Source organism: Urocitellus parryii, chromosome 7 (assembly GCF_045843805.1).
Source record: "Urocitellus parryii isolate mUroPar1 chromosome 7, mUroPar1.hap1, whole genome shotgun sequence".
NCBI classification, from domain to species: Eukaryota; Metazoa; Chordata; class Mammalia; order Rodentia; family Sciuridae; genus Urocitellus; species Urocitellus parryii.
The window spans coordinates 29905010-29923723 of record NC_135537.1 but is presented as its reverse complement, the minus strand read 5'-3'; the positions used below and the strand labels follow the sequence as shown (position 1 = coordinate 29923723).

General features: G+C 35.8%; 1 non-coding gene across 1 annotated transcript; it reads left to right on the top strand.

Annotated features, from left to right (window-relative positions):
- The first annotated feature begins 12001 nt into the window (after positions 1-12001).
- Positions 12002-12074, top strand: Trnaa-ugc (transfer RNA alanine (anticodon UGC)). The gene has a single exon. It is a non-coding gene; the product is annotated as a tRNA-Ala (tRNA).
- Positions 12075-18714: the final 6640 nt, after the last annotated feature.

The following is an 18714-nucleotide window of genomic DNA, read 5'->3' as shown; positions in this document are numbered from 1 at the left end:
CATGGCACTTTAAATATTTTACTTTGTATTATAGCTTAACTTTGTATATCTTTGTGTCTCTTACAAACCTGCAGGCCTTTGGGAGCAAATAATCATAGATTTTCAGAGTTATAAAGTACCTTAGACCAATTTAGTAGAGCTTTCTTATTTTATAAATTAAGGTAAGGACCATGTTTTTTTTATCTTTGGTATCCTAGATGAATCCAGGAGTTAATAATAAAAATTGAATGAAGAAATGAGTTCATGAAATGGAAAAAATGAATATAGCAAAGATGAATTATGAAGAAATATAATAAAAAGTTTATGTATTTGGGTAAGGGAGAAAAATTAACACATATTAAAGAGGAAAAGAATAAGATAAAGCAGAATGAGAATTTTGAGCAATACTTGAGTGATTGTGTATGTCTCCATTTCTGAGCCCATTATGTTGCTTTTCTTTTAGAATATTGACCCTTTTAGTTTTTATGTTCTTACGAAAATAATAAAATTTATTTTTTAAATACCCTGAATATACACCGAACTGTAGGAGAAATTTACACTGGATGTATTCTTTATCCTGGAATGCAATGGATTAAATCATGGAAGTAGGATAGAGATTGGAAACACACTTGACTGAGTAGTGATGGGCTTATGGGAGTTCCTCTGGATTGTTCTGGTAGATTGTATTGTCATTCTAAATTATTTGCTTCCCCTTTCCTTTAGGATAATTATCTTCTCTGTTGTTATGGAATGTGCTGTGACTCCATGTGGGAGGAACATACCACCCTGCCTTATTGACATCAGTCTTGGCCTTGCAACTTGCTTTGGTCAACAGCATGTGTGGCCAAAATAGAAGCCGAAGAACTTTCATGTGTTTCCCTTGCTGTCTTTCTTCATGTGCTAAGAATGACATGTTCCAAATAACAGGTGCTCCTTTATCCTGGATCCTGGACATGTACAGTATAGCTACAGCTGATCATCAGACACCATTGTTATTCAAACTTATTGAGATTAGGGGATAATTTGTTTCTACAGCAATGCTGGCTTATACACCATTAAATTGCCTTTGAGACATAAACACTAATATTTTAAGTAACTCCTAAAATACTTTGTTTATAGCATGACATATTCTGAGGTAAAACTGATTCAGAAAATAGTACAACGTTCAAAATATGATCTTGTCTATCATTATAAATCTGTTTTATTTCTCAAAGCCTATGTTGTACATTAAAAAGAAGCATGAAAAATCCATAGTCTGCATATTTCACAGATACAGCGTCTTAGAATGCAATAATAATCATCATAATTTTCTCAGCTGAAAATTGCTTTGCTCTCATTGCAGGGAAAAAATAGACTTTACTTTTAAATGTTAAAAAATAAAAATCATAAGGCCAGTCTGTGTGTATAGGGGGAGACTACCCTTTTCTTCACCACTACCACCATAAAAATATTTACAGACTATAAATATCTTGGTTTCAGGACCCAACTGGTCATCTGATAGTTCAGTAATGGTCTCAGTGCAGAAAGAAAAATATGTTTCTTGGTTTTAGAGGAAGGAAAAGGAAAACAACCCCAATGGTTGCATTTTTTAATTCCAAGCTGCAAAGGAAATGTTTTCTTTCATGAAAAACCAGTGAAGCAAGACTCCCTTGAATTTTTATATAAAACTCAAAAAATAAAAAATAAAAAAGCCATAGATTATAAGATAGTCGTAGTTCAGAAAAGGTGGGGGATTCATTTTTAAAAGGTGGTAATTCTGAGCCCGAATACCACCAGGAATATGGTATGTACTCTAGTATGTAGAGATACAGCCAGCCTGTTATAATACACTCCTTTTCTTCAAAATCATCAAAATTACTTTCCCCCTAAATCTAAGAAAGACTACATGTTCCTCCTTTCTTTTCAAATCAAAGGAAAAGAAAAGAAAGTGAGAACTAAAACATGAAGGGATGGCTCTTATAGTTCACTTGAATTTCACTTCCAAAGACTTTTTTCCCTCAAAAAGGCTAAATAGGCATAAAAAATAATAAGAAAAATATGCTGTTCACTGCATCCTGAATCCTCATCTTTCAAACTGGACCTGTTTGCAAGTGTCAGTTGGAACTGCCAACTGTGGAAGCCATACTCCTGCTGGAAAGTCCTAGTACAATAATAACATATTTCTCCTGCAGAGCACCCATTGCAATTTGCTAACATTCTGAAGGTGAGAGGGCAAACTTAAACTGCCAGCTGTACCCACCAAGTGGATTTGGGAAGATAAAGCTTTGTAGAGTGCTCAGAGAGAGAATTTTTAGATTCCAAATGTTTTCCAGTGTGTGTGTGTGTGTGTGTGTGTGTGTGTGTGTCTGTTTGTGTGTTTTTATAGACATATTCATCCATCAAATGAGGGGTTAGGTTTCCTTTCCTGTTTGGGAAGGAATCTGTTCTTTCCCTCTCTTTTGGTGGCAATTCATTATTTTTTGCAAGATTAATCAGTAGCCATAAATCTCATGTGTCTAAGATACTTGGCCTGCTCTTTGCTGCATCACTGTAAAATATTAGTGAATCTAATTTAACAGATTGTGTCATCCAATGTATGCATTTTTGAAAGTGGAAGCCAAATGTAAGTAAATTGAGTTGGCAGACTTCTAAGAACCAGAGAGCTGTATGAGGTAGTTTGGACTGAGTACAATCTCAATTCTGGCCATTGTGCTCTTTCATTTCAGTGACCAAATTCTCTAATTGCAAGCCCCTGGCTTGAAAGAGACTAGTCTTCATTTACCATAAAGGAACATTATGCAGCCCAAAGAAATGGAATTTGCAATCTTCCAATCTTTCTTGGAATTTTCAGTGCACAGTTGCTTTGCTCCCAAACAGATTCACATTACAGGTGTGTGTTCCTCCATCTCCAACCATGACAGCACCCCATCAGGTCCAATTATGTTACTTGGAAGAGGAGGTGGCATCCCCTTTTTCCATGTCTGTCCCCCTACATGTTTAACCAGGCCATTGTCTGTTGTTGGGGGTCATTAACTCAACCTGCTGTTAGGGATCCAATAGATAGCACAAATAGATAGTAGGTGGGGATTATGGGTGAATTAGAGATCTTACATCCTACTCAGAGACAGCAGCCACTACTTAGCTCTTACCAAATCTTTTCCCATGAGCATTTGGCTTACTTTTGATTTTTCTCAAGATAAATGGTTTATTACTCCAGGTTCAGTCATGTAAAACAAGCAAATGCCAATTTTTATAACATATCCCAATTTCTACATGTAGCTACCAAATTCAACATTTTAAAATACATACACATGTACACATATTACTTACCAATCAAGCCTGTGAACCTTCCATTATGATAATGAGTGGCCACATTTCTCCAGATATATGCACGAGTAGAGTTAGCCTCTTAAAATAATTTACAATGCTACAATCTCAACCTCTTTGGCATAGCAGGGTACATTCTACTTGCAACTTGAGGTTACTAAACTCTGTGATAATTCATTCATTTACTCATTCATCCATCAAACATTTATTGAGTACTTATGTTTGGGGATGGGTGTGCATAGAGAAGGGAGACAGGGCATCTGCCTCCAAGGAGCTTACAAACTACTCAGAGTGTGACATACAAGTATAGAAAATTTACTGGAATTTGTAGAATGAAAGGGCAAACTGTCATTAGGTCCTTTTAAAAATCAGTTCTCGGGGCTGGGGATGTGGCTCAAGCGGTAGCGCGCTCGCCTGGCATGCGTGCGGCCCGGGTTCGATCCTCAGCACCACATACCAACAAAGATGTTGTGTCCGCCGAGAACTAAAAAATAAATATTAAAAATTCTCTCTCTCTCTCTCTCTCTCTCTCTCTCTCTCTCTCCTCTCTCACTCTCTCTTTAAAAAAAAAAAATCAGTTCTCAATATATCAGTGGTGCTTAGCCTTTCCCCAATCTCCCATGCCCTGCTTAACCCACACCATCCACTCCTCATATCACAGGTTGCATATACTGAAGGAGTTCATGGCTGCCCCATGCTCACTAAACTCCATTACTCTACCAAATTGTATATGCCCAGAAGCCAGTTATTTTTATATACCACCTTTTCAGACACTCTGTATGTGAGTGGGCAGAGTAACTTAAGATGGAAGACAAAGAGAGTATTTCTCATTGATTTCACTTTTCTCGTTGTGATTTCTTCCTTATCCTCAATTCTTTCTAATCTTCTTACCTTCCCATTCATATCTTATATATAGGAAGAACACAGCAATACATTTGGTATGACTTTTAGCCACTAGAAAATAATGCAATTAAATTCAATCTCTAAAAAATTAAAAGTATGTCATATGCTTTGAGACTTCCCATTGTAAATGCTAAAATAAAAATAGGTATCCAAATATACTAGAGTGAGAAAGGAAGTTACAATGAAAACACTTTCAGATGTTTTGGAAACATTATATCTCTGTAATTTACAGCTGAGTTTTGGGTCTCTATGGTTTTAAATCAATAGGTCAAGAGATTTGGGGTATTTTTTTTACTCCTGGGATAGAAGATATTGATATCCTCTGGAATAAATTATAAGGCATATTTAAAGGCTGGATGGTATGAATTGGGTACCTTCTATGTTTCAGAGACTATGTTAGATTATTTAAAGTCTGATTTAATTCTTACAGTTAGTAGTCAGTGTTGCTACATTTCCAGAGAAAGAAACAGAACTGGGAAAATTGAGTGATCTGTGCAGAATCACACACTAGAGAGTGACAGAGTATATATGCAGACCCTGGGTCCTTGCTCCTCTCACTATATTACACTGCTACTTTAAAGCTGACATTGAATAGATTCTGGCTTACTCATTAAGCCAACAGAGAAATACAGAAAAAAAAACAGTTAACAACTTCAAATATGGATTTATCTTTAAAAAAATTTTTTTGTAGTTGTAGATGGACATAATACCTTTATTTTATTTGTTTATTTTTATGTGGTGCTAAAGATCGAACCCAGAGTCTTACACATGCCATGCAAGTGCTCTGCCACTGAGCCATAGCCACAGCCCAAATATGGTTATATCTGACCAATTTTTCTTAACAAGGCTAATATCTTTTATCAGACATGAAATGCCAATGAATTCCTTCCCTGGTGATAGCAGAATATGGTAAGAAGCTCAAACATAAGATATTATCAATTATTCTCTCACAATATTGCAGAAGTAGACTGGCTTCCCTGGGAGAGACTGAAGATGGATGAATTTGATGTATATTCATTTTATCATTGGTTGCTATTAATATCAACTATCAATGCACCAATGCTATTCAGTTTTCCCCCGATTCTCCTTGGCCTAGCTGCTTTATTTATCCCTATCCACTACACAGATCACATGCATTAATTAATGCATGTACTAAAGAAGTTATGTGTGTCTATTCTACACTTTATACCGAGTAAGCTTCATTACTTTATCAAACTAAATATGCACAGAAATCAGCCATATACCACCTTCTTTCATTCTCAAGTCTACATTGAAAAATGAAGATTCTAAGGTCACCTGAAAATTCAGAGGATGTGGTATAAAGTAAGTTAACCTCCCAGTTACCTGCCATTGATTCATAGACTAGAACTCTAATGAGACAGAGCCTGAATATACTCCATTGCAACCACAGAAAAAAGTAGAGAAGCAAATGTTTAGCATTAATTTCTAGTGTTGGGATGGGCAGGGAAAAAAATCAAGGCAAGTCACAGTCACTTTCCTGTGACTCAGCCAATTCCTAACTCAAGATTTTTTTTTCCCCCTCAAATCCAAAAAGACTTCCTCCTATCCAAGATCTACTTTATTACTCCTTCCTAATATATGTCCACTGATTTTCACTATTCAGAGTAAATCCAGGTACATGATGAGCCTTTGTCTGGTTCCCTCGTTATAGGGGCCCATGGTGGCAGGAGAATCAGTTTCCTATAAAGTGTGACCACATTGCCATTGAACATTCTACTTCCAGACTCAGAGGGTCTGTGCTAATGAAACAGATTCCAAATGAAATACTCCCTAGACCCATGCCAGTGTGTTCTATTCTTTGATTTGCAGTCCTGATCCCTCAAACTAGGAAATGTCACCAATATTTTTCTAGGACATTTGTTCATTTACTTTGTGAAATTATTCTACATTTTCAAAAGGGAGAGTTGTGAACTTCTTGGTGTTTCCTTTAATTTGGTCCCATAAGCAATATATCTGGCAAAAATTCATTAAACTTTGTAAGATAAGAATGGTCTTCTTCCATGTATACATGTACCTTCACATTTGTATTCTTTTGTTGATTTCAGTGGAAGAATTCTATGATACCTGTGTTCATGAAGTCATTATTCCCAAAGTCTTTTACTGAGATTTCTTCTGTTTGTTGCCTTCGGGTACCATACCCAATCTCCCTCTTCTGTGTTTTCTGATGTTCTAGGAGCTTGTGTGTCCAGAAAAGACTACTTAAAATTACATGGAATTTAAATATTCTATTTAATAAATATCCCAATTAAACACTCCAAATTTCCTTAAGTATGTAAATCCATCTTAAAATACTCTTTTGTTTCACCTATAAATGTTTTAATTTATAGAAAAAGAACAATAATTTTCAGGAGAAAAATGAATGTTTTCTCAACTGAAGTTAGCATAGACTACATTCTAATGTCAATTATTCAATTCATGGACTTAATTTCCCTAAGCAAATTTTCAAGTGCATTTTTTAGATTAGTATATGCTAATCTTGGTCAGATAAACACACAGAATTACTAACAATTCCTTCCTAAAATTCTTTCATCTAATAAAGTGTGGGGTGGGGAGAAAGAGAGAGATTTTGTGTGTGTGTTAATTACAAAGTTATCTTAAATTTCCTATAGTCTTTTAAAACTTAAGCAAACTCCCTTAACTTTCAACTGAAAAATCATAAGCCTAGCATCATTTACCTTTTCTAAGTTGAAATCTCAGGGTTCATGACAAGGATTAAAATTTTTCTAAAAGTTCATAGTCTCTTCATCATTACAAACTATTTATACAGCAAACATACAGAATACTCTTAGATCAATACAAAATAGGCTTGACTTTCTCATTATGGGAACGATATAATTAATAAGATGAATTCAAGAGCTACATATCAATCTCCAGGCCCCCAATACTGAGACTTCACATTCTTTTCAAACAACAATGGAACAGATGAAAACTTACCATATATTAGGCCACATAAAAACCTCAATAAGTTCTACAAAGCAAAATTTAAAAGACAAAATATAATAAATTTTTAAATAATAAAGAACAAATAAAAGAAAGCTATTGGTTGAGAAATTTAATTTTTTATAATAATGATTGGGTAAGAAAAATCAAAACTGTAATAAAAAATACTTTTAATAATCATACTTCATACCAACACAAAATCACTGGGAATATCTCTTACTGAATCTCCTTACTACTATCATTTGTCTCCTAATCAGTCTTCCTCTTTCAAAATCACTTTAATACTGGTGCATCATTTTCTGCTCCATCACCTGTTCTCATCATTCTTGGTTAATTTTAATTTCATGTAGATAATTCATTCAACATCCTGGAAACTTAGTTTCTTGACTTTCTCAATTGCAAGAATATTTCTTTCACAACTAAAGAAAAGAACATTCTTTTTGTTTGCACTGGAAATATATTACTAGAGTATTATCCTGGTATTATATCATCCATTCCATGATACTTAAGTCTACAAGACATAGAGTAATTTCAATAAGTTTGCTTGACTCTATCTTCTATCTAATTATTTTATTTTTCATTCACTGGCAATTCAGAGTATTCCCTTAATAGAGAATTGTAATGAAATTAAGTACTGAAAGGTAATTGAAAAAAACTCTTAACAACCATTTTTAAACAAATATGTTAAAAACTCCATATGTAAGTATCTGATTTCTGTTGTCATGATGAAACCATTTCAAAACTCAAACTCTCATAGCAGGTACTATGTCTGCTATGCAGGACACATAGTTTATATTATGATTGGCTGACTGATGCAGTTAATTTCATCAGCATTTTCACTAACAGCTACTCAACATCAAACATGTCTGAGAAGAATAGTAATGAAATATTGATAATGACATAAGATGTCATGCATCTCTGAGGAGACAATACCTTATTGTAGAAAGAAAATTAACAAATATGAGAGTATAAGAAAATTGATAATGACTAAATATGTGGGGGTACAAGATATATATTGTATTAAGCTGCATATATACTTCACCAACATACTGTGAGTTACCCAACAAGGTTTATTTTTCTCACATAAGAAAAAAAAGAAAGAAAGAAAAGAAAGGCTGGCTATAGGTAGGCAGCCGTACAGTTGGTAGAGTAGCTCCACGATGTTATCAATATGTCCAGTTTCCCTCTCTTTCCACCCTTCCACCCTTAGCATTTAGCTTTTATTTATTTATTTTTTGTTCATTTTAAAAACACCAGATCACTGCTCCATCTGCATCTTCTGGTCCAAGTTCTAGAAAAAGAATGAAAGAAGCACCCAGAAGAAAATGTGATGCCATGTCTAAATCAGGAAACCAATTTCTAGACATCCATTTATATCTCCCTGACTGGAATATTACCATTCTTGCTCCAAAAAAACTGCCCAGAATAAAATAAGGATTCCACAAGAAGAAAGAAAGAGAGAGTGGATGTTAGGAAGTTGATCATTTTTGCCTGTCATACTGAGAGTGGAAATAAGGGAGAAAATTCTTGGCAAGTATTATTGGAAAAGGTTTCATAGAGGAAATGGAAGAAGAGCTAGATTTTTTTTATAACTGGTGCATTATAATTATACATAATAGTGGGATTGATTATGCCATATCTATATATCCATATAACATAATTTAATGAATCTCATTACCTACTATTTCCCTTTTCTCTCCCCTCCCCTTTCCCCTGATCCCCTTACTCTGCTGGTCTCCTTTCTATCACTACTTTTTTAATTGGTGCACTATATATATATATATATATATATATATATATATATATATATATAAAACACAATGGGATTTATTGTGATATATTCATACATGGACATAGCGTAATTGGTTGATTTCGCTTCCCACTATTTCCCCATGCTATCTCCCCTTCTCCCTCTCCACTTCTCAATCTCCTTTGCCTGCTCTATTGGTTTCCTTTTATATTTGTGATGTAACTTTTTTTATTCTTTTTTTTCTCTCTAGCTTCCACATATGAGAGAATACATTTGACCCTGGATTTTCTGAATCTGGCTTATTTCACTTAGCATAATGTTCTTCAGTTTCATCCATTTGCCAGCAAATGACATAATTGTATTCGTCTTTGTGTCTGTGTAAAAATCCATTTTCTTTTGTTGTTCATTTGATGACAGGCACCTAGGCTGGTTCTATAACTTGGTTATCACGAATTGTGCATGCATGTATCATTAATAGTGTGATGATTTTAGTTCTTTTGGATAAATTTTAAAAGATGGTGGCAGTTAGATATCCAGAAGAGGACAAACTAGTTTATTCCACTAGCTTAAAACAGAAGATGAAAGTAAGTTTGAGTGAGTAACATGACCTATTCAGGTGGTAGATTAAAAAGGATACTGTGCCAGGGGGCAATGCAGGAAGACTAAACTAGCAGAATGAATTCAAGTTATGGAGCTCTTCAATGGCAAAACTTTGGACTTGACATGGAGCACATTAGGGATCTACTAGAAATTTTAAAGCAAGAGGAAGAATGTATTTAACTAATAGTTTAAGAGAAGCACGCTGTGGTTGTAGAATGTGGCATAGCTGAAAATGGAAATATATTGGATTGATTTGCTTATGAAGTCACTAAATAACATGCAAGTGTTTTCACTGCAACAATTAAGGTTATTGCTCAACTGAATGTCTTCGAGTTATCCTAGCACAGTGTTTCCTAACTAATGGTTCACAAACTGGCAATCGTCCATGATGTACTTTTTTATCTTCCCAGAAAATGTGCTATCAGTTCTTGGAGACTTCATGAACAATCACATCAGAACAATATTGTCACTATATTTTTCAACATTTGAGTCATTCTCTACCTTAGATTGTGGCAACTGAGCTTTTGAGAAGGAATTATAAGTGGTGGTTTTTAAAAAGCAGGCCATTTTTATTTTGGTCAACATGTTTAAAGTTAAGAGTTGACAATATCCATGTGTGCAGAAGTGTGTGAAGACTAATTTTCATGCCAGTGTCCTTTTCAAACACTGTGCATCCAAAGTCTGGCTTAATGGCCTGACTCACTTTCCATGCCTTCTTCTATTCCTCCACTCCCCATCCCCGGGGCAACTTGGATTTCTGCTGCAGGCTGGGATTTAGCCCCACCTCCATTGTAAGGACCAACTCTTCCTTCTATTAGAGGAGAAATTCTGAAATAATAATCAAGTAGCTTAGTGATTCAGCAACCCAGTCATGAAGTCAGCGTTGGACAGGGTTAATTTTTGAATGCCTTCCTAGATGTTCAGTCCTCCTGGTGTTTTCCTTATTGGATTATGATGCACAACCCAGTATTCTTTTCTTCCAAAGCTGAGGTCCTACCTGGAGGCCATTGGTCCTCCTGAAGACCAAAGTCCTAATCCCATATACCCTTTGCTAAGCCTTCTGATGTTTTTGACATTCTTGCTGACATTTCCAGCTAGTGGTAGTTACTAAATTCCCAGGAGCTCATCTGCCATTATTTATTTCCTATTTCATATTGCTTAGAGTTGTCTGGTCTCTTGAATCAAGTCTGTTGGATAGCTGGCTGCTAACCACAACCCTAATTCAAATTTGTTCTTTATTTTTATAAATGTTGACATCTCAGGGCCACTCTACTAGCCTCTTGTTTGTGAAAGGCTACTTTTTCTCATAATATTAATACATTTTTATTAGTTATATTTTCCATTCTCTACCATTCCAAGGGGTTATCTGGGCCTTTAGTATTTCCTTGACCCAGAAGATTTTGCTGAGAAGGCAGAAACTACTTGAAGAAGATAATCTCAAGTGGGTAGAAGAGAGAGGTGTGTAGTCTATGGGGACCCAGATCCATGTGAGGGAGCATCCCTGGGAGTTGACCAGACCACAGAGGGAATGGCTGTGTGAATTACCAAAAAACCTAGGAACAGGAATCTCTAAAGCCTCCCACATACAGGAGTGGTACTGATAGGGCCCAGCCACAGAAATGTAAAGAACCAGTCCAGCTGGGACAGAGTTTTCCCAGCTGTGAGCAGGATAGACCAGTGATGGAAGGGAGCAACAGGAAGGACACTGATCATTCCGCCAGCCACTGCAATAGGGGTTCAAAGAGGGATGTAATTTGATTTTTTTTTTGAGATAGAGAGAGAGAAAGAGAGAGAGAGAGAGAGGGAGAGAATATCTTTTTTTGTAGATGGACACAACACAATGCCTTTATTTTTATGTGGTCCTGAGAATCGAACTCGGGTCCCACCCATGCTAGGCGATCACTCTACCGCTGAGCCATTAATCCCAGCCCCTTAATTTTTAAAGTAAAAAAAAAATACAAATAAAATATGAACTTAGCTTTCAAGGAATGTTAAGTCAAATGTGGAAGATAATATAAATACATATATAATAACTTAAGGTATAAATAAATATTAATAAATAAATAAACAATCATTTATAGCATAATATGACATAGCAAAACAAACCTTAACATAGTATATTGAATGTGCCACTAAAGATTTTTAAAAATTACCTCTGATGGGAAGAATCAGTAATATTTTTATGGAGAACTAAGATTGATCAAAACGCAAATAAGCAAAACAATCTCAATCAGGCATAGAACAAAGATATTTAAGCAACACTCAGTGGGAAGTCCACTTGACTGGGACTTCTGATTCGTCAGGTGTCCTAGGAGGTGACAGAGACAAAACAGGGTTTATTGATACTGTTCTGCTGACAGGTTGTATAGAGTGTGCAAGGTGATGATAAGAACCATGTTAGCAATGTGGGAGGCTGAGTCCTGATAGTCCTGATGGAGAGCCATCAGGACTGTGTTTAGAAGTAGCTAGGACATATACACAAACTAATTTTTATCCTGGGCTGGGGATATAGCTCAGTTGGTAGAGTGCTTGCCTTGCATGCATAAGGCCCTGGGTTCAATCCCCAGCACCACCAAAAAAATAAAATTAAAAAATGAGAAATGATACCCCCTCCCCCCCAAATTTTTATCCTGTTTATAACAAACAGTAGAACTAATCTACCTAGAATAAAATTTGTAACAGCTTAAATGTGAGACTTTCTATTCAATTTGAGAGTTAGACTTAGCAAAAATATGGGTTGAAAGAGTGTTATCGTTTGGATGTGAGGTGTCTCTCAATACCCCACATGTGAGACAATGCAAGGAGGTTCAGAGGAAAAATGATTGGGTCATAAGAGTCTTAACCCAATCAGTGAATTAATACCCTGATAGGGATTAACTGAGTGATTAGTGAAGTGGTAGGGTATGGCTGGAGGAGGTGGGAACTGGGGTGTGTCTTTGGATATATATTTGTCTCTGACGAGTGGGGTCTCTGTTTTCTAATCACCATGTGAGCTGCTTCCCTCCACCATACTCTTCTGCCATGATGTTCAACCTCACCTCGAGCCCCAAGGAAAAGAGCCAGTCTTCTATAGACTAAGACCTCTGAAACCATGAGCCCTCAAATAAACTCTTTCTCCTCTATGGTTATGCTGGTTGGGTCATTTAGTCATAGCAGTGAAAAAGCTGACTAAAACAAAGATGGATCAAAATTATAAGTGGAAGAAGCTGAGTAATATTCCATTGTGTATATATATCACAGTTTCTTTATCCATTCATCTGTTGAAGGGTATACAGTTTGGTTCCATAGTTTAGCTATTATGAATTGTACTGCTATAAACATTGATGAGGCTGTGTTACTATAGTATGCTGATTTTGAGTCCTTTGGATATAGAGCAAGGAGTGGGTCAAATGGTGGTTCCATTTCAAGTTTTCTAAGGAATCTCCATACTACTTTCCAGATTGGTTGCACCAATTTGCAGTCCCACCAGCAATGCATAAGTGTGCCTTTTCCCCCCACATCTTTGCAAACACTTATTGTTGTTTTTATTCTTGATAACTGCCATTCTGACTGACATCAGATGGAATCTTGGTTTTGATTTGCAACTCTCTAATTACTAGAGATGTTGAACATTTTTTCATATATTTGTTGATCAACTGTGTATCTTCTTCTGAGAATTGTCTGTTCAGCTCCTTAGTCATTTATTGACTAGGTTGTTTGTTTGTTTGTTTGTTTGTTTGTTTTTTGGTGTTAAGTTTTTTTAGTTCTTTATATGTCCTGGAGATTAGTGCTTTATATGACATGCGTGTGGCAAAAATTTGCTCCCAAAATGTAGGCTGTCTCTTCACCTCATTGTTTATTTTACCAAGAAGCAGCTTTTTAGTTTGAATTCATCCCATTTATTGATTCTTGGCTTTATTTCCTGTGCTTTAAGAGTCTTGTTAAGGAAGTCAGGACCTAATTCGATGTGATGAAGATTAGGGCCTACTTTTTCCTCTACTAGGTGCAGAGTCTCTGGTCCAATTCCTAGGTCCTCAATCCACTTTGAGTTGAGTTTTGTGCATGGTGAGAGATAGGGTTTTATTTTCATTTTGCTGCATATGGATTTCTTCCAGCACTATTTTTTGAAGAGGCTATCTTTTCTCCAATGCATGTTTTTGGTGCCCTTGTCTAGTATGAGATAACTGTATTTATGTGCATTTATCTCTGTGTCTTCTATTCTGTACCATTGGTCTACATATCTATTTTGGTGCCACCAGGCCATTTTTTGTTACTATAGCTTTGTAGTATAATCTAAGGTCTGGTATTGTGATGCCTCCTGCTTTACTCTTCTTGCTAAGGATGGCTTTGGCTATTCTGGGTCTCTTATTTTTCCAAATAAATTTCACGATTGCTTTTTCTATAAGAAATGACATTGGGATTTTAATTGGAATCACATTGAATCTGCGTAGTGCTTTGGGTAGTATGGCCATTTTGACAATATTAATTCTGCCTAAGAGCATGGAAGATCTTTCCATCTTCTGAGGTTTTCTTCAATTTCTTTCTTTAGTGTTCTGTAGTTTTCATTGTAGAGATCTTTCACCTCTTTTGTTAAATTGATCCCCAAGTTTTTTTTTTAATATTTATTTATTTATTTTTTAGTTTTCGGCAGACACAACATCTTTGTTTGTATGTGGTGCTGAGGACGAACCCGGGCCGCACGCATGCCAGGCGAGCGCGCTACCAGCCCCCAAGCCCCCCAAGTTTTATTTTTTTGTTTTTGTTTTGTTTTTTGGAAGCTATTGTGAATGGGAAAGTTTTCCTAATTTCTCTTTCAGAGGATTCATCACTGATAAATCACATGCATTTTATTTAAGGGTATTGATTTTATATCCTGCGGCTTTGCTGAATTCATTTATTAATTCTAGAAGTTTTCTGATGGGGTTTTTGGATCCTCTAAGTACAGAATCCTGTCATCAGCAAATAATGACAGTTTGAGTTTGAGTTCTTCTTTTCCTATGTGTATTCTTTTAATTTCTTTCATCTGTCTAATTACTCTGGCTAGAGTTTCAAGGACTATGTTGAATAGAGGTGGTGAAAGAGGGCATCCCTGTCTTGTTCCAGTTTTTAGAAGGAATGCTTCCAATTTTTCTCCATTTAGAATGATGTTGGTCTTGGGTTTAACATAGATAGCTTTTTCAATGTTGAGGTATATTCCTACTATCCCTAGTTTTTCTAGTGTTTTGAACATGAAAGTGTGCTGTATTTTGTCAAATTCTTTCTCTGCAACAATTGATACAATCATATGATTCTCATCATTAAGTCTATTGATGTGATGAATTACATTTATTGATTTCCATATGCTGAACCAACCTTGCATCCCTGGAATGAACTCCACTTGATTGTGGTGCACTGTTATTTTTAATACATTTTTGTATGCAATTTGCCAGAATTTTAGCATCTATGTTCATCAGGGATATTGGTCTGAAATTTTCTTTCCTTGATGTGTCTCTGCCTGGTTTTAGTATCAGGATGATACTAGCTTCATAGAATGAGTTTGGAAGGGATCCCTCCTTTTATATTTCATAGAATAATTTGGGGAATATTGCTATTAATTCTTCTTTGTAGGTCTTGTAGAACTCAGCTGTGAATCTGTCTGGTCCAGGGCTTTGCTTGGTTGGTAGGCTTTTGATGATGCCTTTATGTCCTTGCTTGAAATTGATCTGTTTAAATTGTGTGTGTCCTCTTGACTCAGTTTGAGTTGATCATATGCCTCTAGAAATTTATCATTGTCTTGGAGGTTTTTTATTTTACTGGAGTATAAATTTTCAAAATAGTTTCTAATTGTCTTCTGTATTTCAATAGTGTCTGTCATGATATTTCCTTTTTCATCACAAATTTTGGTAATTTGAGTTTTCTCTCTTTTCTTTTTGTTAATGTAGCTAAGGATTTGTCAATTTTATTTATTTTTTCATACAACCAGCTTTTTGTTTTGTCAATTTTTTGAATTGTTTCTTTTGTTTCAATTTCATTGATTTCAGCCCTGATTTTAATTATTTCCTGTCTTCTACTACTTTTGGTGTTGGTTTGTTCTTCTTTTTCTAGAACTTTAAGCTGTAATGTCAGGTTGTTTACTTTTTATTCTTTTAATGAATGAGCTTAATGTAGTGAACTTTCCTCTTAGCACTGCCTTCATAGCACTGCCTTCAGAGATTTTGATAAGTTATATCAGAGTTTTCATTTACCTCTAAGAATTTTTTAATCTCCTCTCTAATATCTTCTGTTATCCAGGAGTCATTCAATAGCATATTAGTCTCCAGGTGTTGGAATTGCTTCTATTTTTTATTTTATGATTCATTTCTAATTTTATCCCATTATGGTCAGATAGAATGCAGGGTAGGTAGCATCTCTATTTTTTTTGTATTTGCTAATATATGATTTGTGGCATAACGTATGGTCTATTTTGGAGAAGGATCCACGTGCTGCTAAGAAGAAAGTGTATTTGCTCGTTGATGGATGGACTATTCTATATATGTCTGTTAAGTCTAAATTATTGATTGTTTTCTTGAGTTCTATAGTTTCTTTGTGTTTTGGGGTTTTTTTAAAATCTATCCAGTGGTGAGAGAGTTTATGAAAGTCACCTCTTTTTATTGTGTTATGGTCTATTTGATTCTTGTAGTTAAGAAGGGTTTGTTTGATATACATAGATGCCCCATTTGGGGGGGCATAGTTATTCATGTTTGTTATGTCTTGTTGATGTATGGATCACTCATATCCCATTGAATAAAATGTCCTTTCTTATCCCTTTTTACTAGCTTTGGTTTGAAGTCCACTTTGTCTGATAAGAGGATGGAAACCCCTGCTTGTTTATATAGTCCATGTGAGGGGTACGTTTTTCTCTACCCTTTAATCTTTAGTCTGTGGATGTCTCTTCCTGTAAGATGAGTTCCTTGGGGGCTGGGGATGTGGCTCAAGCGGTATCGCCCTCGCCTGGCATGTGTGCAGCCCGGGTTTGATCCTCAGCACCACATACAAACAAAGATGTTGTGTCTGCCGAAAACTAAAAAATAAATACTAAAAAATTCTCTCTCTCTCTCTCTCTTTAAAAAAAAAAAAAAAGATGAGTTCCTTTTGAAGGCAGCATATTGTTGGGTCTTTTTTTTTTTAATCTAATCTGTCAGTCTGTGTCTTTTAATTGATGAGTTTAGACCATTCATATTCAGGGTTATTATTGAAATATGATTTGTATTCCTGGACATTTTGGTTTATTTGTGGTTTTAAACTTGACTTGGTTTCTCCTTTGATCAGAGTTTCCTTTAGTGTAGTTCTTCCCTTTGCTATTTTTTATTGTTATTTTTCATTTTGTCCTCCTGGAATATTTTGCTGACAATGCTCTGTAGTGTAGGCTTCCTTGTAAATTCTTTTAACTTTTGCTTATCATGAAAAGTTTTTATTTTGTCATCAAATCTGAAGCTTAATTTTGCCGGATATAAGATTATTGGTTGGCATAAATTTTCTTTCAAAGCTTGGTATATGTTGTTCCAGGATTTCTTAGCTTTGAGGGTCTGGGTTGAAAACATTTGCTGAGATTCGAATAGGTTTCCCCTATTTGTGATCTGATTCCTCTCTCTTGTGGCCTTTAAGATTCTATTCTTATTCTATATGCTAGATATTTTCATTATAATGTGTCTTAGTATAGATCTGTTGTAGTTTTGTATATTTAGTGTCCTATACGCCTCTTGTATTTAATTTTCCAATTTATTCTTCACGTTTGAGAAATTTTCTGATACTATTTCATTGAAGAGATTGTGCATTCCTTTGGTTTGATTCTCTGAGCCTTCCTCTATCCCAGTAAATCTTATATTTGGTCTTTTGATGCTATCCCATAATTCTTGGATGTTCTATTCATGGTTTCTTACCATCTGCACTGTATGGTCAACTTTATTCTCAAGAGTGTATATTTTGTTTTCATTATCTAATGTTGTATCTTCCAAGTGATCTAGTCTGTTTGCGATGCTTTCTATTAAGTTTTTTGTTTGGTTTATTGTTTCATTCATGTCAAGGATTTCTGATCTTTTTTTCAGAATCTCTCTTTCTTGAGTAATTTTTTGCTACCTGTATTTGCTCCCTTATCTCTTTGTTGGAGTGATCAATTTTTGCCTGTATTTGCTCTCTTGTGCCATTCTTTAAATCTCAGATCATTTTGATTATGTACATTTTGAACTCCTTATTTGACATTTTGACAACTGCACTATCAATGAATTCTATTATTATAGTATCTTGATTTGTTGGGGCACTTTCTTCCCTTGTTTTTTTTTCATGTTGTCTATGTGTAGATCTCAGGTATTACAGTTTTTACCCTATAATCTTGTGGTGTCCCTGCAGATTACCTATACCTCACCCTGGTGTTGGGCTTTCAGGCCCCAGCTGGTGTCCCAAGATGGATGCTACTACAATTAAAGGTGGTGGTGGCAATAGCATAGGGAACTCTAGGTAGAAGTGGGGTGTCTCAAGATGGATGCAACCACTTTAAGAGATGGGGCTGAAAGGGTGAGCCTTGCAATGGCTTTGGGCTCCTTTTGGAGATGTAGCTGCCTCCAGGCCCTGTCTATTGTCCCAAGGTGAAGGCTATTACACAGGGTGGTGATGGCTGCAGTGTCCCAAGAAGGAGGCAGGCTACGCCTGGGCTCCCAGGTAGGTTGGCAGGGACAGTCCTGGGCCTGATCTGGGTCTGGGCTCCCCTATGAATTAGTTCTTGATCTCTAAGATCATGCAGGGACTCAAGACCTCAACAGGAAATCTTCCAAGCATGCTTTGCTATTTATGGAAGTTCACTAAGACCCTAAGTCCATCTTATGCTCCTCTAGGTCTCAACATATTAAAACCAAAGCCACCTTCTCCAGCTCAAGCATTATGACTAGTAATGTGGAACAAGTTTTCATAACTGACTGGGTTTTCTTATTTGTTTTGTAAATTCTTTTTTTGTTAACTGGAATGTTTCATATTATTTTCTCACACTCTGGAAATATTCGTTACAACTGTATATAACATTACCCTGATCACTAACTGGTGATCACTAACTGGTAAAAGCTTGAAAAATGATTTCATATATAGCAGCTATACTACAATTCAGGAGTTCAGTCCAGCCCCATTAAAACTGTACACTATCCCACATAGTGAGAAATCATGATTCTGACTGCTTATAATGTTGTATCTTGTCATTTAAAAGCAACTGGATTTTTTCATAATTAAAATCA